The sequence below is a fragment of the Triticum urartu genome, chromosome 1A (genome assembly GCF_056163025.1).
Source record: "Triticum urartu cultivar PI428250 chromosome 1A, HENAU_Tu73, whole genome shotgun sequence".
NCBI lineage: Eukaryota > Viridiplantae > Streptophyta > Magnoliopsida > Poales > Poaceae > Triticum > Triticum urartu.
This window is the reverse complement of record NC_141873.1, coordinates 6,411,111-6,431,122: the sequence shown is the minus strand read 5'-3', so window position 1 is coordinate 6,431,122 and position 20,012 is coordinate 6,411,111. Positions and strand designations below refer to the sequence as shown.

Here is a 20,012-nt window from a genome sequence, read left to right as displayed (position 1 = left end):
CCGGGATCTCATCCGGGACTCCGAACAACTTTCGGGTTACCGTATGCTAATATCTCTACAACCCTAGCGTCACCGAACCTTAAGTGTGTAGACCCTACGGGTTCGGGAGACATGCAGACATGAGCGAGATGCCTTTTCGGTCAATAACCAACAGCGGGATTTGGATACCCATGTTGGCTCCCACATGCTCCACGATGATCTCATCGGATGAACCACGATGTCGAGGATTCAATCAATCCCGTATACAATTCCCTTTGTCCAGCGGTATTGTACTTGCCCGAGATTCGATCATCGGTATCCCGATACCTTGTTCAATCTCGTTACCGGCAAGTCTCTTTACTCGTTCCGTAACACATCATCCCGTGATCAACTCCTTGGTCACATTGTGCACATTATGATGATGTCCTACCGAGTGGGCCCGGAGATACCTCTCCGTTTACACGGAGTGACAAATCCCAGTCTCGATTCGTGCCAACCCAACAGACACTTTCAGAGATACATGTAGTGTACCTTTGTAGCCACCCAGTTACGTTGTGACGTTTGGCACACCCAAAGCACTCCTACGGTATCCGGGAGTTGCACAATCTCATGGTCTAAGGAAATGATACTTGACATTAGAAAAGCTTTAGCAAACGAACTACACGATCTTGTGCTAGGCTTAGGATTGGGTCTTGTCCATCACATCATTCTCCTAATGATGTGATCCCGTTATCAACGACATCCAATGTCCATGGTCAGGAAACCGTAACCATCTATTGATCAACGAGCTAGCCAACTAGAGGCTTACTAGGGACATGGTGTCGTCTATGTATCCACACATGTATCTGAGTTTCCTATCAATACAATTCTAGCATGGATAATAAACGATTATCATGAACAATGAAATAAATATAATAATAACTAATTTATTATTACCTCTAGGGCATATTTCCAACAGTCTCCCACTTGCACTAGAGTCAATAATATAGTTCACATCGCCATGTGATTAACACTCACAGGTCACATCGCCATGTGACCAACATCCAAAGAGTTTTAGTTCACATCACTATGTGATAAACACTCAAAGAGTTCTGGGTTTGATCATGTTATGCTTGTGAGAGAGGTTGTAGTCAACGGGTCTTGCCATATTCAGATCCCTATGTATTTCGCAAAACTTTATGTCATATCATAGATGTTGCTACCACGTTCCACTTGGAGTTATTCCAAATTGTTGCTCCATTATACATATCCGGTATCTCTACTCAGAGCTATCCGGATAGGTGTTAAGCTTGCATTGACGTAACTCTTTATGTCGAACTCTTTATCACCTCCATAACCGAGAAACATTTCCTTATTCCTCTAAGGACAATTTTGACCGCTATCTGGTGATCCAGTCCTAGATCACCTTTGTACCCTCTTGCCAGACATGTGGCAAGGCACACATCAGGTGCGGTACTCAGCATGGCATACCGTATAGAGCCTATGACAAGAGCATAGGGGACGACCTTCGTTCTTCCTCTTTCTTCTGCCGTGGTCAAGCTTTGAGTCTTACTCAACTTCACACCTTACAACTCAGGTAAGAACCCCTTCTTTGACTGATCTATTTTGAACTCCTTCAAAAACATGTCAAGGTGTGCGTTCTTTGAAAGTATCATCAGGCGTCTTGATCTATCTCTATAGATCTTGATGCCCAATATGTAAGCAGCTTTATCCAGGTCTTCCTTTGAAAAACACTCTTCAAACAACCATTTATGTTTTCCAGAAATTCTACATTATTTCGTATCTACAATATGTCATCCACATATACTTATCAGAAATGTTGTAGTGCTCCCACTCACTTTCTTGTAAATACAAGTTTCTAGCAAACATTGTATAAACCTAAAAGCTTTGATCACTCTATCAAAGCATATATTCCGACTCCGAGATGCTTGCTCTAGTCCATAGAAGGATTGCTGGAGCCAACATACCTTTTAGCATCCTCAGGATCGACAAAACCTTTTATTGTATCACATACAACTTTTTCTTACGAAACTGGTAAGAAAACTTGTTTTGACAACCATCTGTCAGATTTCATAAACGAAAAATACAGCTAATGCTAACATGATTCCGACAGACTTAAGCATCGCTACGGGTGAGAAATTCTCATCGTAGTCAAGTCCTTGAACTTTTGAAAAGATTCTTTCCCACAAGTCGAGCTTCATAGATGGTAACATTACCGCCCACGTCCGTCTTCTTCTTAAAGATCCATTTATCTCAATGGCTTGCCGATCAACGGGCAAGTCCACCAAAGTCCATACTTTGTTCTGATATATGGATCCTATCTCGGATTTCATGGCTTCTAACCATTTGTCGGAATACGGGCCCACCATCGCTTCTCCATAACTCGTAGGTTCATTGTTGTCTAACAACATGATATCTAAGACAAGATTACCGTACCACTCAGGAGTAGTACTAGGGTTGGACCAAAAGCTCGTAGCTCGCGAGCTTAATGAGCGCTCGATAGTTCGGCTCGTTAAGCTCGTAGCTCGCTTCTTAATGAACAGAGGCAATCATTGATTTTAGCTCGTTAAGCTTAACGAGCTTAACGAGCGAGCTAACGAGTTTCACGAGTAGCTCGTTAAGCTCGTTAGTAACAGCACAACGCATATTTTCATCTTACGTGACAAATTTTTTTTGTAGCACCTCAGCCCATCTATTTAATCTAATCGACATATGAGGCAAAAAACTACTTCATTTCTTTTTGTCATCATATTTCATCTTGAAAACCATACCTCCACATTCATCATGTACATCATAACACATTATAGTCTGTTAACGAGCGCCCGCGAGCGCTCACGAGCTTAACGAGCTTCAAACGAGCCGAGCCGAGCAGAGTTTTCTGCTCGTTAATCTTAACGAGCTTAACGAGCCGAGCCTTAATGAGCACGAGCTTAACGAGTACGAGCTTAACGAGCCGAGCTGCTCGTTAGTCCACCCCTAAGTAGTACATATCCTTGTCGACCTATGAGGTTCGATAGCAACTTGATCCGAAGCTTCATGATCACTATCATTAACTTCCTCTTCAACAGACGTAGGCGCCACAGAAAACATCTTTCTGTGTTGCATCTCTCTCTGGTTGAAGTAAAGGTTCGACAACCTCATCAAGTTCTATCTTCCTCCCACTCAATTCTTTCGAGAGAAACTCCTTCTCGAGAAATGACCCATTCTTAGCGACAAACAATTTGCCCTCAGATCTGAGATAGAAGGTATACCCAACTATCACCCTTGGGTATCCTATGAAGATGTGTTTGTCCGCTTTGGGTTCGAGCTTCTCCGGCTGAAGCCCTAAGCATCGCATCCCCAAACATTAAGAAACGACAACTTTGGTTTCTTGCCAAACCAATGTTCATATGATGTCATCTCAACGGACTTAGATGGTGTCCTATCTAAAGTGAATGCAGCTGTCTCTAACGCATAACCTCAAAATGAAAATGGTAGATTGGTAAGAGACATCATAGATCGCACCATATCTCATAGGTTTCGATTACGACGTCCGGACACACCATTACCTTGTGGTGTTCCAGGTGGCTTCAACTGTGAAACAATTCCACAATGTCATAAGTGATTGCCAAACTCATAACTCAGAAAATCCTCTTTTGATCAGATTGTAGGAACATGATCTTATTGTTATGATGATTCTTAACTTCACTCTGAAATCGCTTGAACTTTTCAAACGTTTCAGATTTGTGCTTCATTAAGTAGATATACCTATATCTACCCAAATCGTCAGTGAAGATGAGAAAATAGCGATATCCACCGCACGCTTCAATTCTCACTAGATCACACACATCAGCATGCATGATTTCCAACAAGTCACTTGCCTGTTTCATTGTACCTGAAAACGGGGTCTTAGTCATCCTGCCCATGAGGCATGGCTCGCATGTGTCAAGTGATTCAAAATCAAGTGACTCCAAACATCCATCGACACGGAGTTTCTTCATGCATCTTACGCCAATATGACCTAAGCGGCAGTGCCACGAGAAAGTGGTACTATCATTATTAACTCTACATCTTTTGGCGTGAACGTGTGTATTACCACGATCGAGATTCAATGAACCATTCACATAGGGTGCATGACCATGAAAGGTATCATTCATGTAAACAAAATAACCATTATTCTCTAACTTAAATGAATGACCGTATTGCAATGAACATGATCTAATCATATTCATGCTCAACGTAGACACCTGATAACATTTATCTAGGTTCAATACTAATCCCGAAGGCAGATGGAGCGTGCGATGGTGATCTCATCAACTTTGGAAACACTTCCAACACACATCATCACCTCGCCCTTAGCCAGTCTCTGTTTAGTCCGTAGCTTTTGCTTCAAGTCACCAATAATAGTAACTAAACCGGTATCCAATACCCAGGTGCTACCAGGAGTACTAGTAAGGTACACATTAATAACACGTATATACTTTGTTGAAGTTGCCAGCCTTCTTATCTACCATGCATTTGGGGTAATTCCGCTACCAGTGACCGTCCCCTTTACAATAGAAGCACTTAGTCTCGGGTTTGGGTTCAACCTTGGGTTCCTTTACTGGAGCGGCAACTGGTTTGCCATTCATGAAGTTTCCCTTCTAGCCCTTGCCCTTCTTGAAATCAGTGGTCTTGTCAAACCATCAACACTTGATGCTCCTTCTTGATTTCTACCTTTTGCGGTCTTAAGCACCGCAAATAGCTCCGAGATCAACTCCATCCCTTGCATGTCATAGTTCATCACGAAGATCTAGTAGCTTAGTGATAGTGGCTAGAGAACTCTATCAATCACTATCTTATCTGGAAGTTTAACTCCCACTTGATTTAAGTGATTGTAGTACCCAGACATTCTAAGCACATGCTCACTAGCTGAGCTATTCTCCTCCATCTTGTTGGCAAAAGAACATGTCAGAGGTCTCACACCTCTCAACACGGGCATGAGCCTGAAATCCCAATTTCAGCTCTTGGAACATCTCATATGTTCTATGGCGTTCAAAACGTCATTGGAATCCCGATTCTAAGCCGTAAAGTATGGTGCACTAAACTATCAAGTAGTCATCAGGATGTGTCTGTCAGGTGTTCACAACATCCACAGACGACGTTGTAGGGGTTTGCACATCGAGCGGTGCATCAAAGACGCAAGCCTTTTGTGTAGCAGTGAGGACACTCCTCGGACTACGGACCTAGTCCGCATCATTGCTTACAATATCTTTCAACTTAATCTTTCTCTAGGAACGTATTGAAACAGGGAGCTACAACGTGAGGTATTTATCTACAACATATTTGCGAAGACAATTTAGACTATGTTCATGATAATTGAGTTCATCTAATCAAATTACTCAATGAACTCCCACTCAGATAGACATCCCTCCAGTCATCTAAGTGAAACATGATCCGAGTTAACTAGGCCGTGTCCGATCATCACGTGAGACGGACTAGCCAACATCGGTGAACATCTTCATGTTGATCGTATCTCCTATACGACTCATGTTCGACCTTTCGGTCTTCCGTGTTCCGAGGCCATGTCTGTACATGCTAGGCTCGTCAAGTCAACCTAAGTGTATTGCGTGTGTAAATCTGGCTTACACCCGTTGTATTCCAACGTTAGAATCTATCACACCCGATCATCACGTGGTGCTTCGAAACAACGAACCTTCGCAACGGTGCACAGTTAGGGGGAACACTTTCTTGAAATTATTACGAGGGATCATCTTATTTAAGCTACCGTCGTTCTAAGCAAATAAGATGTAAAACATGATAAACATCACATGCAATCAAATAGTGACATGATATGGCCAATATCATTTGCTCCTTTTGATCTCCATCTTCGGGGCTCCATGATCATCATTGTCACCGGCATGACACCATGATCTCCATCATCATGATCTCCATCATCGTGTCTTCTTGAAGTTGTCTCGTCATCTATTACTTCTACTACTATGGCTAACGCTTTAGCAATAAAGTAAAGTAATTACATGACGTTTATGTTGACACGCAGGTCATAAATAAATAAAGACAACTCCTATGGCTCCTGCTGGTTGTCATACTCATCGACATGCAAGTCATGATTCCTATTACAAGAACATGATCATCTCATACATCACATATATCATTCATCACATCCTTTGGCCATATCACATCACAAAACACTTGCTGCAAAAACAAGTTAGACGTCCTCTAATTATTGTTGCAAGTTTTTACGTGGCTGCTATAGGTTTCTAGCAAGAACGTTTCTTACCTATGCCAAAACCACAACGTGAATTGCCAATTTCTATTTACCCTTCATAAGGACCCTGTTCATCGAATCTGATCCGACTAAAGTGGGAGAGACAGACACCCGCCAGCCACCTTATGTAACTAGTGCATGTCAGTCGGTGGAACCAGTCTCACATAAGCGTACGTGTAAGGTCGGTCCGGGCCGCTTCATCCCACGATGTCGCCGAATCAAGATAAGACTAGTAACGGTAAGCAAATTGACAATATCGACACCCACAACTGCTTTGTGTTCTACTCGTGCATAGTAACTACGCATAGACCTAGCTCATGATGCCACTGTTGGGGAACGTAGCAGAATTTTAAAATTTTCTACGCATCACCAAGATCAATCTATGGAGTTATCTAGCAACGAGGGAGAGAGGAGTGCATCTACATACCCTTGTAGATCGCGCGTGGAAGTGTTCAAGAGAACGGGGTTGATGGAGTCGTACTCGACGTGATCCAAATCACCGATGACCAAGTGCCGAACGGACGGCACCTCCGCGTTCAACACACATACGGTTGGGAAGACGTCGCCTCCAACTTGATCCAGCAAGGGGGAAGGAGAGGTTGATGAAGATCCAGCAGCACGACGGCGTGGTGGTGGAAGCAACGGTGATCTCGGCAGGGCTTCGCCAAGCGCAGGGAGACGGAGGAGTGTCACGGGAGGGATAGGGAGAGGCCAGGGGCTTCGGGTGCGGCTGCTCTCCCTCCCCCCACTCTATATAGGGTGCCTAGGGGGGCGTCGGCCCTAGGAGATCCAATCTCCTAGGGGGGGCTGCGGCCAAGGGGGTGCCTTGCCCCCCAAGGCAAGGGTGGCGCCCCCACCCCTAGGGTTTCCAACCCTAGGCGCAGGGGGAGGCCCAAGGGGGGCGCACCAGCCCACTAGGGGCTGGTTCCCCTCCCACTTCAGCCCATGGGCCCCTCCGGGATAGGTGGCCCCACCCGGTGGACCCCAGGGACCCTTCCGGTGGTCCCGGTACAATACCGATTACCCCCAAAACTTTCCCGATGGCCGAAACTTGACTTCCTATATATAAATCTTCACCTCTGGACCATTCCGGAACTCCTCGTGACGTCCGGGATCTCATCCGGGACTCCGAACAACTTTCGGGTTACCACATGCTAATATCTCTACAACCCTAGCGTCACCGAACCTTAAGTGTGTAGACCCTACGGGTTCGGGAGACATCCAGACATGACCGAGATGCCTTTCCGGTCAATAACCAACAGCGGGATCTGGATACCCATGTTGGCTCCCACATGCTCCACGATGATCTCATCGGATGAACCACGATGTCGAGGATTCAATCAATCCCGTATACAATTCCCTTTGTCCAGCGGTATTGTACTTGCCCGAGATTCGATCGCCGGTATCCCGATACCTTGTTCAATCTCGTTACCGGCAAGTCTCTCTACTCGTTCTGTAACACATCATCCCGTGATCAACTCCTTGGTCACATTGTGCACATTATGATGATGTCCTACCGAGTGGGCCCAGAGATACCTCTCCGTTTACACGGAGTGACAAATCCCAGTATCGATTCGTGCCAACCCAACAGACACTTTCGGAGATACCTGTAGTGTACCTTTATAGCCACCCAGTTACGTTGTGACGTTTGGCACACCCAAATCACTCCTACGGTATCCGGGAGTTGCACAATCTCATGGTCTAAGGAAATGATACTTGACATTAGAAAAGCTTTAGCAAACGAACTACACGATCTTGTGCTAGGCTTAGGATTGGGTCTTTTCCATCACATCATTCTCCTAATGATGTGATCCCGTTATCAACGACATCCAATGTCCATGGTCAGGAAACCGTAACCATCTATTGATCAACGAGCTAGTCAACTAGAGGCTTACTAGGGACATGGTGTTGTCTATGTATCCACACATGTATCTGAGTTTCCTATCAATACAATTCTAGGATGGATAATAAACGATTATCATGAACAATGAAATATAATATAATAATAACTAATTTATTATTGCCTCTAGGGCATATTTCCAACACGACGACTGGCGTTTCTGCGACATGCCTCACCTGGACGAAGATCGGCGCTTCAACATTAAGCTCGAGGAGGCCTTCGATTGTGATACGGTAAGCTACGACGTAAAGTGTTTTTTTGTAATTAAGCTCGACTTCTACTACTTCAACGTGTAATTTCGTCTTTTACAATTCGAGTAGCTTATCCCATGCCATGCAAGATGCTATGTCTTGGAGAGGATGGGTTTTGAAGACCATGAGAGGAATGAAACAAAGAAAATTAACCTAAGGACCCATCATGGTATGGATTTTGAGGTAAATCTATACAATTCTGAGAGCGTATCCCATTTTGGTTGCCCGGGTTGAGAAGCACTTTGCAAGATGTATGATTTTCAAGAGGGTATGTTTGTCACCATGGATCTTGGGGATCCTGACATCGACCAAGACAATTTGGACATTTGGGTCCTTATTGATACGATTCCAATTATACCACTATGTGAGTTTCTTAAACATACTTATTAACTAATTTATATTGTTCATTTCAAAATAGTTTACATCTTATTTCCATTGACAACTTATTTTCATTGTTCAAACAATGTGTGAAACATGGTAGACAGAACCTACTACATCGATGGCTCTAAGTTAACTTATCAGGAGAAAAATCACCTGGTCGCATTTTGTACTGATCTTGAGAATTACAATATCTATAATAAAACTCCTCCATATTATGGTCAATATGTGCCACTAGTGCACGTGTTGAACTACGGTAACATCCATGGAGATGCCATGGTAAGATTTTTTACTATTACGACATCCGTGCATCTTTTGCATAAATTCTTTTAAAACTTAACTACATTTGCTAACTACGAAGTTATTACTATGTTTTTCAACAGAAAATTCCGGATGATTGTGTGCCTCATCTGATGTATCAGAAAGGTCGCCTTAATGTTTTGAACATACAGCCAGGTCGTCCTACGAATCTCACCTGTCCATATCGGATTTCTAAAAGAGGTGGACACATGAAAATCACAGAATGAAAAAAATGTATGGACAGTCGTAAGGAGGTATTTGGAAGCAACATTTTGCGAAAGGCAAGAATTGGAGACATGATAATCTCCATTCTCCATAATGGAGAGTTAGGGACTATCTTGTTTTATGCTATTTTACCTAAGAGAATATAGTAGGTCCTAAGAGAATGTAATAGGTCCTATGAGGTACAATATTTATTATATGGCACAATGTGTTAGAGTTGATGATGAGGAGTAGTTGTGATTATGACTAGTGACCAACTTGCTATGTGATGTCTCATTGATGAAAACGATGATCATGAGGAGGTGTTATATGACAATGATGTATTATGATGATAAGTTGTTAATGATATGATGACGATGACGACGACGACGATGATATTTATTATATCATTGGGTGAAAGAACCGTGGATTAGTTTCAATTGGATGTCTATCCACTTGAAACTAGTCCATGGTTCTTTCACCCAATGATGTAATAACTTATTATGATGTAAAAATAATCTCTAAATTGCTGTTGTATGAAAACTTATATAAAGGTGTATGAATAAAACATGAAATAAAAAGAAATAAAATACAAAATAATAGTTGTAGCGCGTGCTGGGAGAAGCGCTACTAGTAATTACCAGTAGCGCTGTTTGGAGAAAACGCTACTACTAAGTCGATATAGCAGTAGCGTGGGTTAACCCACGCTACTGCTAAGCTTTAGCTGTAGCGTCGTACTAGTAGCGCTCCAGCCCGCACTACTGATAGGCCTAAAACCCGTGCTGCTGCTAGGCCTTTCCCTAGTAGTGAATAACCAACAGCGGAACCTGGATGCTCATATTGGTTCCTACATATTCTACGGAGATCTTTATCGATCAAACCGCAATAAGAACATATGTTATTCCCTTTATCATCGGTATGTTACTTGCCCGAGATTCGATCGTCGGTATCATCATACCTAGTTCAATCTCATTACCGACAAGTCTCTTTACTTGTTCCGTAATGCATCATCCCGTAACTAACTTATTAGTCACATTGCTTGCAAGGCTTATAGTGATGTGCATTACCGAGAGGGCCTAGAGATACCTCTCCGATACTCGGAGTGACAAATCCTAATCTCGATCTATGCCAACCCAACAAACACCTTCGGAGACACCTATAGAGCATCTTTATGATCACCCAGTTACGTTGTGACGTTTGAAAGCACATAAGGTGTTCCTCCGGTATTCGGGAGTTGCATAATCTCGTAGTCAGAGGAATATGTATAAGTCATGAATAAAGCAATAGCAATAAAACTTAATGATCATTATGCTAAGCTAACGGATGGGTCTTGTCCATCACAACATTCTCTAATGATGTGATCCTGTTCATCAAATGACAACACATGTCTATGGCCAGGAAACTTAACCATCTTTGATTAACGAGCTAGTCAAGTAGAGGCATACTTGGGACACTCTGTTTTGTCTATGTATTCACACATGTACTAAGTTTCCGGTTAATACAATTCTAGCATGAATAATAAACATTTATCATGATATAAGGAATATAAATAACAACTTTATTATTGCCTCTAGGGCATATTTCCTTCAAAATTCTCATAAATCTTGAAACCAACAGAGACATTCGAAACAAATTTTCGCCGCCGCAAACTTCTGTTCTTCCGCGATCCCATCTGGAGGCCTTTTCCGGTACTCTGCCTGAGGGTGAATCGATCACAAAGGATTTATACATCAACCTTGATGCCTTATGATGATGTGTGAGTAGTTACTACAGACCTACAGGTCCATAGCTATTAGCTAGATGACTTCTTCTCTCTCTTTGATCTTTAATCCAAAGTGCTCCATGATCTCCAGGGAGATCGATTCGATGTAATCTTATTTTGCAGTGTGTTTGTTGGGATCCAATAAATTGTGGGTTTATAATTAGAATATTTATTGAAAGTAATTGAATCTTTTTTGAACTTTATTATACATGATTGTTATAGCTTTGTATTTCTCTCCAATCTATCTGTTTGGTTTGGCCAACTAGATTGATTTATCTTCACTGCGAGAGGTGCTTTGTAATGGGTTCAATATTGCGGTGTCCTCACCCAGTGATAGTAGGGGTAGCGAGGCACGTATTGTATTGTTACCATTAAGGGTAAAACGACGGGGTTTAATCATATTGCTTGACTTTATTTTGTCTACATTATGTCATTTTGCTTAAGGCGTTACTTTGTTTGTCATGAAGTTAATATCATACATGCATGCTAGATAGCGGTCGACTGGTGAGTAATAGTAGTAGATGCAAAATCGTTTCGGTCTACTTGTCACGAACATAATGCCTATATACATGATCATGTCATGAATATCATCATAACTATGCGCCTTTTCTATCAGTTGTCCAACAATATTTTGTGTACCCGCCATATGCTATGTTTGAAGAGAGAAGGTCGTAGTGGAAACTATGGCCCCCGGGTCTACTTTTATCATATTACTAAAACCAAAAATACCTTGCTGCAATTGTACTCTTTTTATTTTACTTTGCAATTGACAACCATCTTGCCCGCGTTGGGTGCAAGTATTTGCACTTGTGTGTGTAGGTGCTGTTCACTAGGCTTTGTATGATTCTACTATTGGTTCAATAACATTGGTTCTCACTGATAGAAATACTTACCAGCTACTATATTGCTTCACCCTTCCTCTTCGAAAAAAAAATCCCAACGCAACTTACAAGTAGAAAGTTCCCCCATCAAAATTGGGTGTTTTGAGTTGAAAGCTTTTACTTATATAAACAAATAATTGATGTGTGTGAGATGGAGATTGTGGTTCTGGATTGGAAAGCCACAATTATGTCATTCAAATGTTATTCGTGTTTTATTTTTTCCAATTAAAATTCCAAAACTATCGAGTAGATGGTTGTTAATCTGCATGCGTAATATCTATTTTTCTTCACATCAAGTAAAAAGGTATAGTTTTTTAGTTGAGATTGTTTAAGTTTGCACCTAGTATACCTGAAAGTAGTTTTCAATCTTTTTATTTTGTTTTGAAAGTATGATGGGCCACATCCACCAAGATTTTTTGTGTAAGTCCAAACCAAATTGCGACTAACAAGGATTTCGTGAAGGCCCGACCAAAATTAAATCACAATTTTCATGGGTATCTTGCAGTGTCGTCGTGTGAGGCGACAATTACTCACTACCTACTGGGTTTGTTTTCCTTATATTTTTTTATCACCGCACATCCCATATACATTATTGTTTGCTTCTTGGGGAAGGCCAGTACTTGAAAATAATAATAGAAATAGAACTTTTCGTCATTGCCTGAATACATTATTACTCACCACAAATCACAATTTCTGAGTAGTATGTTGTGTGAAATAATAGAAAACATCGTAATGGAAACAAACAAAACAAAACAAAATGGAGTACTAGCTTGCATAGTCATCATCTATTTATCCCTTATCTTTTTTTTTGGTTTCATGGAGCCAGGAGATAAAGATGATGACTACATAGTCATCATCTATCTTTTTCGTCGACCCATGGAGATTAAGATGACAAAGGATATGAAGATATAGATGGATTAGTCAATCCTACACTATACACCAAAATCGTTTGGATGGATTGCATGTCATTGCCTACTATTTTTCGGTGCACACATGGTCTTCCGTTTCGGCTTCACACCTGTAGTGGGAAAGTGCACTCTGGCCTTTTTCCGGTTAGGTCACTACTCTCTACCAAACAACCTCTAGATTTTAATGTCGACAACCATGTTTCATCTTGATCTGAAGGCCATGATGGGCCACAGCAGCCAGCAAGGAAATTGTGCAGATCCATGACATATTTAATCACAAAATTCATATGCATTTTGCAACATATTACAAGGCAATAATGTACTACCTTCCAAACCCGCAAAAATAAACAATTTACTCACTTTCTTCCTAGCTTTTGTATACCAATTAATGTGTACATTATCATGCTCACGATATGCAATGGCATCGACAAAATGACATGTGGTGAGAATAACAATGTAATGGGAATAGACGTTGAAGCCCTATGTGGAGTGTGAATGAGTGGCAATAAAGAGGACTACATGGAAACGAAATGAAGAACTTACCTCCGTAGTCATCATCTCTTTTTTCGCTGTCTATTTGTTCCTCAAAGTCGCTTGTTTGGAAGGCTCAAAAAGAAGATGGAGGTGGCACACATTATTGAACACACGAAAATGCCCATCATATAATTGTAATATTTTGTTGCGCATGAAACTGAATGTAGAGATTCTTGAAAGTGCAACGTGTTCCATATACCTCCCAAGCCTTACATGACAAATAATACTTGGGGGGTTGTTTGGTACAAAAATTACCAAACTATGAAAAGGCCGAATGCATTTTCCTACAACAGGTGGGCAGCCGAAATGAAAGAACACATATGCACGAAAAAACGGCAGCTAGTGAAGCGAAGTCTAGCCAAATGTGTCTCGCTTTGTTTAGCTTTACAGTTGAAATCTCCATGTTCAATCTTCAGTACCGTCATGTCAGCATGTGGGATTGCGTTATACTCTGTTTTTTTACAACAAAAAATAATATTTATACCATCGAACTTGGAATATGCACACTACAGAACACAAGAATCTAGAAGAACCGGAACAAAATATTGCATCAAAGTGGTCGTGCCGGAGTGGTTATCGGGCATGACTAGAAATCATGTGGGCTTTGCCCGCGCAGGTTCGAATCCTGCCGACCACGCTTTTTTCGATTATTTCCCACTCCTTTTTTGTCGATGACGGGCCACAGCATCCGCCAATTAATTTCCATCTTTTTTTTTGTTGCAAAAACCCATCCTACTTTTTCTTATAACTACAGGCCACTTAAGTCTATTTTTTTTAAACGGAAGCAAAAGATTTGCCTAATCTGTAAAAAAAGATAGTTCTCCAGTGATGAAGTACTTGTTTATTTATCTATCTTTTTTTTTTGTTTTGGAGAGATATGAACATAAAGACAATGATAACGATGATAGACATAGACAAACTAATCATATGCTCTAAGCCAAACTTGCTCGGTTGGACTTCACTTCAACACCAACTTTTTTTTGTGCCCATGTGCTCTTCCATTCCGCCTTCCCACCCACCAGATGGAAAATGCACTATAGCTTTCCTTTGTTCTGTTACTACTCTATTGAGCAATCTCATCGACCACATTTCATATTTGCTTGTAAGGTCATGGTGGGCCGCATCAGGCGCCAAGGAAGTTGCTCCGACCCAACGCAATGCAATCACATTTTGCATGTGCATTTTGAAGCACAATAGTATATGCTAGAAAAGAATTTACTACCTTCCAAACTTATGACAAAGAAAGGAGTCACTTATTTTGTTCCCTATTTTTTTGATAACACCAAGTAAGAATTTACTATCTTCCAAACTTGCAAGAAGAAAGAAGTTACTTACTTTGCCCCTAGATATCAACCAGACAAGAATGTACTACTTACTTTGCCCTGGACTTCTGCTAGCATACCAACCAGACAATAATTTACTATTTTCTAAACTTGAAAAAAAGGAGCCACTTACTTTGCCCCTAAATCATGTAGATCAACCACAAGAATTTACGATCTTCCAAACTTACAAAAACAAAGAAGTCACTTACTTTGCCCCTAAATTCCGTAGACCAACCACAAGAATTTACCATCTTCCAAACTTATGAAAAGGAAGAAGTTACTTATTTTGACCCGGACTTTTGCATATCAACTAGACACACATTTACTATTTTCCAAATTTGTAAGAAAGGAGTTACTTTGCCCCAGACTTCTGTATACCGACCAAGCAAGAATATACTCCCTTCCAAACTTTTAGAAACGTACTTTGCTCTTGATTTTTTTATGCTCCACGATAGAGCTTGTAATTTAGGGGCTGTTTGGTTGCCGTTCTGGACGACGTGCCTGAAAAATTCAAGCGCCTGGCTCGGGCCTGGGAAACAGCAGCTTTATGCCTGGGCAGGCAAGCCCTGTTTGGTTCGCCTCCACACCCGGTGATGGGTTACACATGTCACATCAGCCTATTAATTTACTTTTGATCCTCCCATACATGATTAGTACTCCCAGGCAGACCCAGGCAGCAACTAGGCGTCCTTTCTCGTCAGCCTGAGCCAGGCTAATAATGATGGGATATTCCCAAGACAAGCTAATGGTGTCTTTTCGTTTCTAGGCCAGGCTAGCTTCAGGTACTCAGGCACGAACCAAACAGTGTCCAGGCCGATCTCAGGGAGGTCTCAGGCCAGGCAAATTTGGTCCAGGACATGAATCAAACACTCCCTTACTATCTTCCAAACTTGGAAAAGAAATTAGTAACATATTTGCTTCGGTTTTAGGTGTACCAACCAAGCAACTCCACCTTCCAAAATTGCAAAAGTTAAGGAGTTACTTCCTTTGCTCCAGACTTTTGTGTGCCAACCAACAAATGTGTTATCATGCTTACAAGATGCAATCGCATCGATCATGACAAAGGATGTTAATAAAGGTAAAATGGAAAGATCGTCACATCCATACATGACATGTGAATGAGTGATGATAAGAAGTATTATAAGGAAACACAATGAAGTACTCATCCGCCTAGTCATCATCTATATTATCTTTGTATCTTTGTTCATAGGGGGTGTGTAGATATAGACTAACTCGCAGCTCCAAGACACACACATCCGACTGGACTTCACTACCTACTAGTTCTCATGTGCACGTGTTCTTCCATTGGCTTCCCGGCTGTCGTATGGAAACGCACTCTAGTCCTTTTTGGTCTGTTTACTACTCCCTACCGAACAATAATCTCTAGATACTAATCCCACTAACCACATTTAGTATTTGTTCTAAAGACACAATGGGCCATGTCAGGCACCAAGGGAGCTGTGCACCCATACATGCATACAATTTTTCATGTGTGTTTGCATCATATTAGAAGCATTAATTTATATAAACAACCCTGAATAGAAATACATAAACAACTCATCTAGATGGTAAATAAACAAAGGCATGCATTTCGGCGATGGCATGGTCTTCTCTCATATCTACTATCCACCCACGTGTTGGCTATGAAAAGAGATCATTGACAGATGACCCGTCTGTAAGAACTCGTGACATTTACTTGTAAAAATACCAATGGCAAGGCTTTTCGCAATGTAGCGTGATTCTGGAACAAGTACAATCATGGGAATTTGTGTTTATGCTATATAGAAGGACTCTAAAAAGTCCTAAACATATCTAATCCTTTTGATTTTAGTTACCTTCTTTCTGTGTTCTATTTAATATTTTTTATACAGTTCTTGGGCTAACCCACTTGTAAATTGCAAAAGGGCGGGATCGCATATTTTATGTTGGAAGTTGGAGGAGCCTCCTCGAACTCATAAAAAATCAAGAAAAGTAGGAAGAATATAAACTTTTGAGAGGCAAAGGCTTGCAAAGGTACAATCAATTTTTCGCCATCACCACATAGTGATGTTTCGCGATCCAAGGCGAAGCTCGTGTAGATTGCATTGGACTACATATTTGTAATAATATAAATATATGTAACCATCTACATCCATGTGGCTGACCCAAGGGATGGCAGCCACTTGGGCCAAATGGGACCATAAGTGATGTGACCCCCCTCCTCGGACTAGGGGGCCAAGCAGATGGGGGCAGCTAGGGTTGGGAGTGAAGGAAATATGCCCTAGAGGCAATAATAAAGTTATTATTTATTTCCTTATATCATGATAAATGTTTATTATTCATGCTAGAATTGTATTAACCGGAAACATAATACATGTGTGAATACATAGACAAACAGAGTGTCACTAGTATGCCTCTACTTGACTAGCTCGTTGATCGAAGATGGTTATGTTTCCTAACCATAGACATGAGTTGTCATTTGATTAACGGGATCACATCATTAGGAGAATGATGTGATTGACTTGACCCATTCCGTTAGCTTAGCACTTGATCGTTTAGTTTGTTGCTATTGCTTTCTTCATAAATTATACATATTCCTATGACTATGAGATTATGCAACTCCCGTTTACTGGAGGAACACTTTGTGTGCTACCAAACGTCATAACGTAACTGGGTGATTATAAAGGTGCTCTACAGGTGTCTCCGAAGGTACTTGTTGGGTTGGCGTATTTCGAGATTAGGATTTGTCACTCCGATTGTCGGAGAGGTATCTCTGGGCCCTCTTGGTAATGCACATCACTCAAGCCTTGCAAGCATTGCAACTAATAAGTTAGTTGCGGGATGATGTATTATGGAACGAGTAAAGAGACTTGCCGGTAACGAGATTGAACTAGGTATTAAGATACCGACGATCGAATCTCGGGCAAGTAACATACCGATGACAAAGGGAACAACGTATGTTGTTATGCAGTCTGACCGATAAAGATCTTCGTAGAATATGTAGGAGCCAATATGAGCATCCAGGTTCCGCTATTGGTTATTGACCAGAGACGTGTCTCGGTCATGTCTACATAGTTCTCGAACCCGTAGGGTCCGCACGCTTAAAGTTCGGTGACGATCGTAATTAGGGTTTTTGTGTTTTGATGTACCGAAGGTTGTTCGGAGTCCCGGATGTGATCACGGACATAATGAGGTGTCTCGAAATGGTCGAGACATAAAGATTGATATATTGGAAGCCTATATTTGGATATTGGAAACGTTCTGGGTGAAATCAGGATTTTATCGGAGTACCGGGGGTTTACCGGAACCCCCCCGGGGGTTATTGGGCCTACATGGGCCATAAGGGAGAAGAGGAGGGCCGGCCAGGGCAGGCCGCGCGCCCCCTCCCCCCTAGTCCGAATAGGACAAGGAAGGGGGGGGGGCGGCGCCCCCCTTTCCTCTTTCTCCTTCCCCCCTTCCTTTTCCAACAAGGCAAGAGGGGGGAGTCCTACTCCCTGTGGGAGTAGGACTCCTCCAGGCGCACCCCTAGGGCCGGCCGCACCTCCCCCTCTCCCTCATTTATATACGGGGGCAAGGGGCACCCCATGACACACAAGTTGATCTTCGTGATCGTTCCTTAGCCGTGTGCGGTGCCCCCTTCCACCATATTCCACCTCGGTCATATCGTAGCGGTGCTTAGGCGAAGCCCTGTGTCGGTAGAACATCATCACCGTCATCACGCCATCGTGCTGACGACACTCTCCCTCAACGTTTTGCTGGATCGGAGGTCGAGGGACGTCACCGAGTTGAACGTGTGCAGAACTCGGAGGTGCCGTACGTTCGGTACTTGGATCGGTCGGATCGGGAAGACGTACGACTACTTCCTCTATGTTGTGTCAACGCTTCCGTTGCCGGTCTACGAGGGTACGTAGACAACACTCTCCCCTCTCGTTGCTATGCATCACCATGATCTTGTATGTGCGTAGGAATTTTTTTGAAATTACTATGTTCCCCAACAGTGGCATCCGAGCCTAGGTTTTATGCGTTGATGTTGTGCACGAGTAGAACACAAGTGAGTTGTGGGCGATATAAGTCATACTGCTTACCAACATGTCATACTTTGGTTCGACGGTATTGTTGGATGAAGCGGCCCGGACCGACATTACGCGTACGCTTACGCGAGACTGGTTCTACCGACGTGCTTTGCACACAGGTGGCTGGCGGGTGTTAGTTTCTCCAACTTTAGTTGAACCAAGTGTGGCTACGCCCGGTCCTTGCGAAGGTTAAAACAACACCAACTTGACAAACTATCGTTGTGGTTTTGATGCGTAGGTAAGAACGGTTCTTGCTAAGCCCGTAGCAGCCACGTAAAACTTGCAACAACAAAGTAGAGGACGTCTAACTTGTTTTTGCAGGGAATGTTGTGATGTGATATGGTCAAGACATGATGCTAAATTTATTGTATGAGATGATCATGTTTTGTAACCGAGTTATCGGCAACTGGCAGGAGCCATATGGTTGTCGCTTTATTGTATGCAATGCAATTGCGCTGTAATGCTTTACTTTATCACTAAGCGGTAGCGATAGTCGTGGAAGTATAAGATTGGCGAGACGACAACGATGCTACGATGGTGATCAAGGTGTCGCGCCGGTGACGATGGTGATCATGACGGTGCTTCGGAGATGGAGATCACAAGCACAAGATGATGATGGCCATATCATATCACTTATATTGATTGCATGTGATGTTTATCTTTTATGCATCTTATCTTGCTTTGATTGACGGTAGAATTGCAAGATGGTCTCTCACTAAATTTCAAGATAAAAGTGTTCTCCCTGAGTATGCACCGTTGCCAAAGTTCGTCGTGCCCAGACACCAGGTGATGATCGGGTGTGATAAGCTCTACGTCCATCTACAACGGGTGCAAGCCAGTTTTGCACACGCAGAATACTCAGGTTAAACTTGACGAGCCTAGCATATGCAGATATGGCCTCGGAACACTGAGACCGAAAGGTCGAGCGTGAATCATATAGTAGATATGATCAACATATTGATGTTCACCATTGAAAGCTACTCCATTTCACGTGATGATCGGTTATGGTTTAGTTGATTTGGATCACGTGATCACTTAGAAGATTAGAGGGATGTCTTTCTAAGTGGGAGTTCTTAAGTAATATGATTAATTGAACTTAAATTTATCATGAACTTAGTACCTGATAGTATCTTGCTTGTCTATGTTTGATTGTAGATAGATGGCCCGTGCTGTTGTTCCATTGAATTTTAATGTGTTCCTTGAGAAAGCAAAGATTTATGCCTGGGCAGGCAAGCCCTGTTTGGTTCGCCTCCATACCCGGTGATGGGTTACACATGTCACATCAGCCTATTAATTT

At 42.2% G+C, this 20,012-nt stretch overlaps 1 non-coding gene across 1 annotated transcript; it reads left to right on the top strand.

Moving 5' to 3' along the window:
- The first annotated feature begins 13,896 nt into the window (after nucleotides 1-13,896).
- Nucleotides 13,897-13,978, top strand: TRNAS-AGA (transfer RNA serine (anticodon AGA)). The gene has a single exon. It is a non-coding gene; the product is annotated as a tRNA-Ser (tRNA).
- Nucleotides 13,979-20,012: the final 6,034 nt, after the last annotated feature.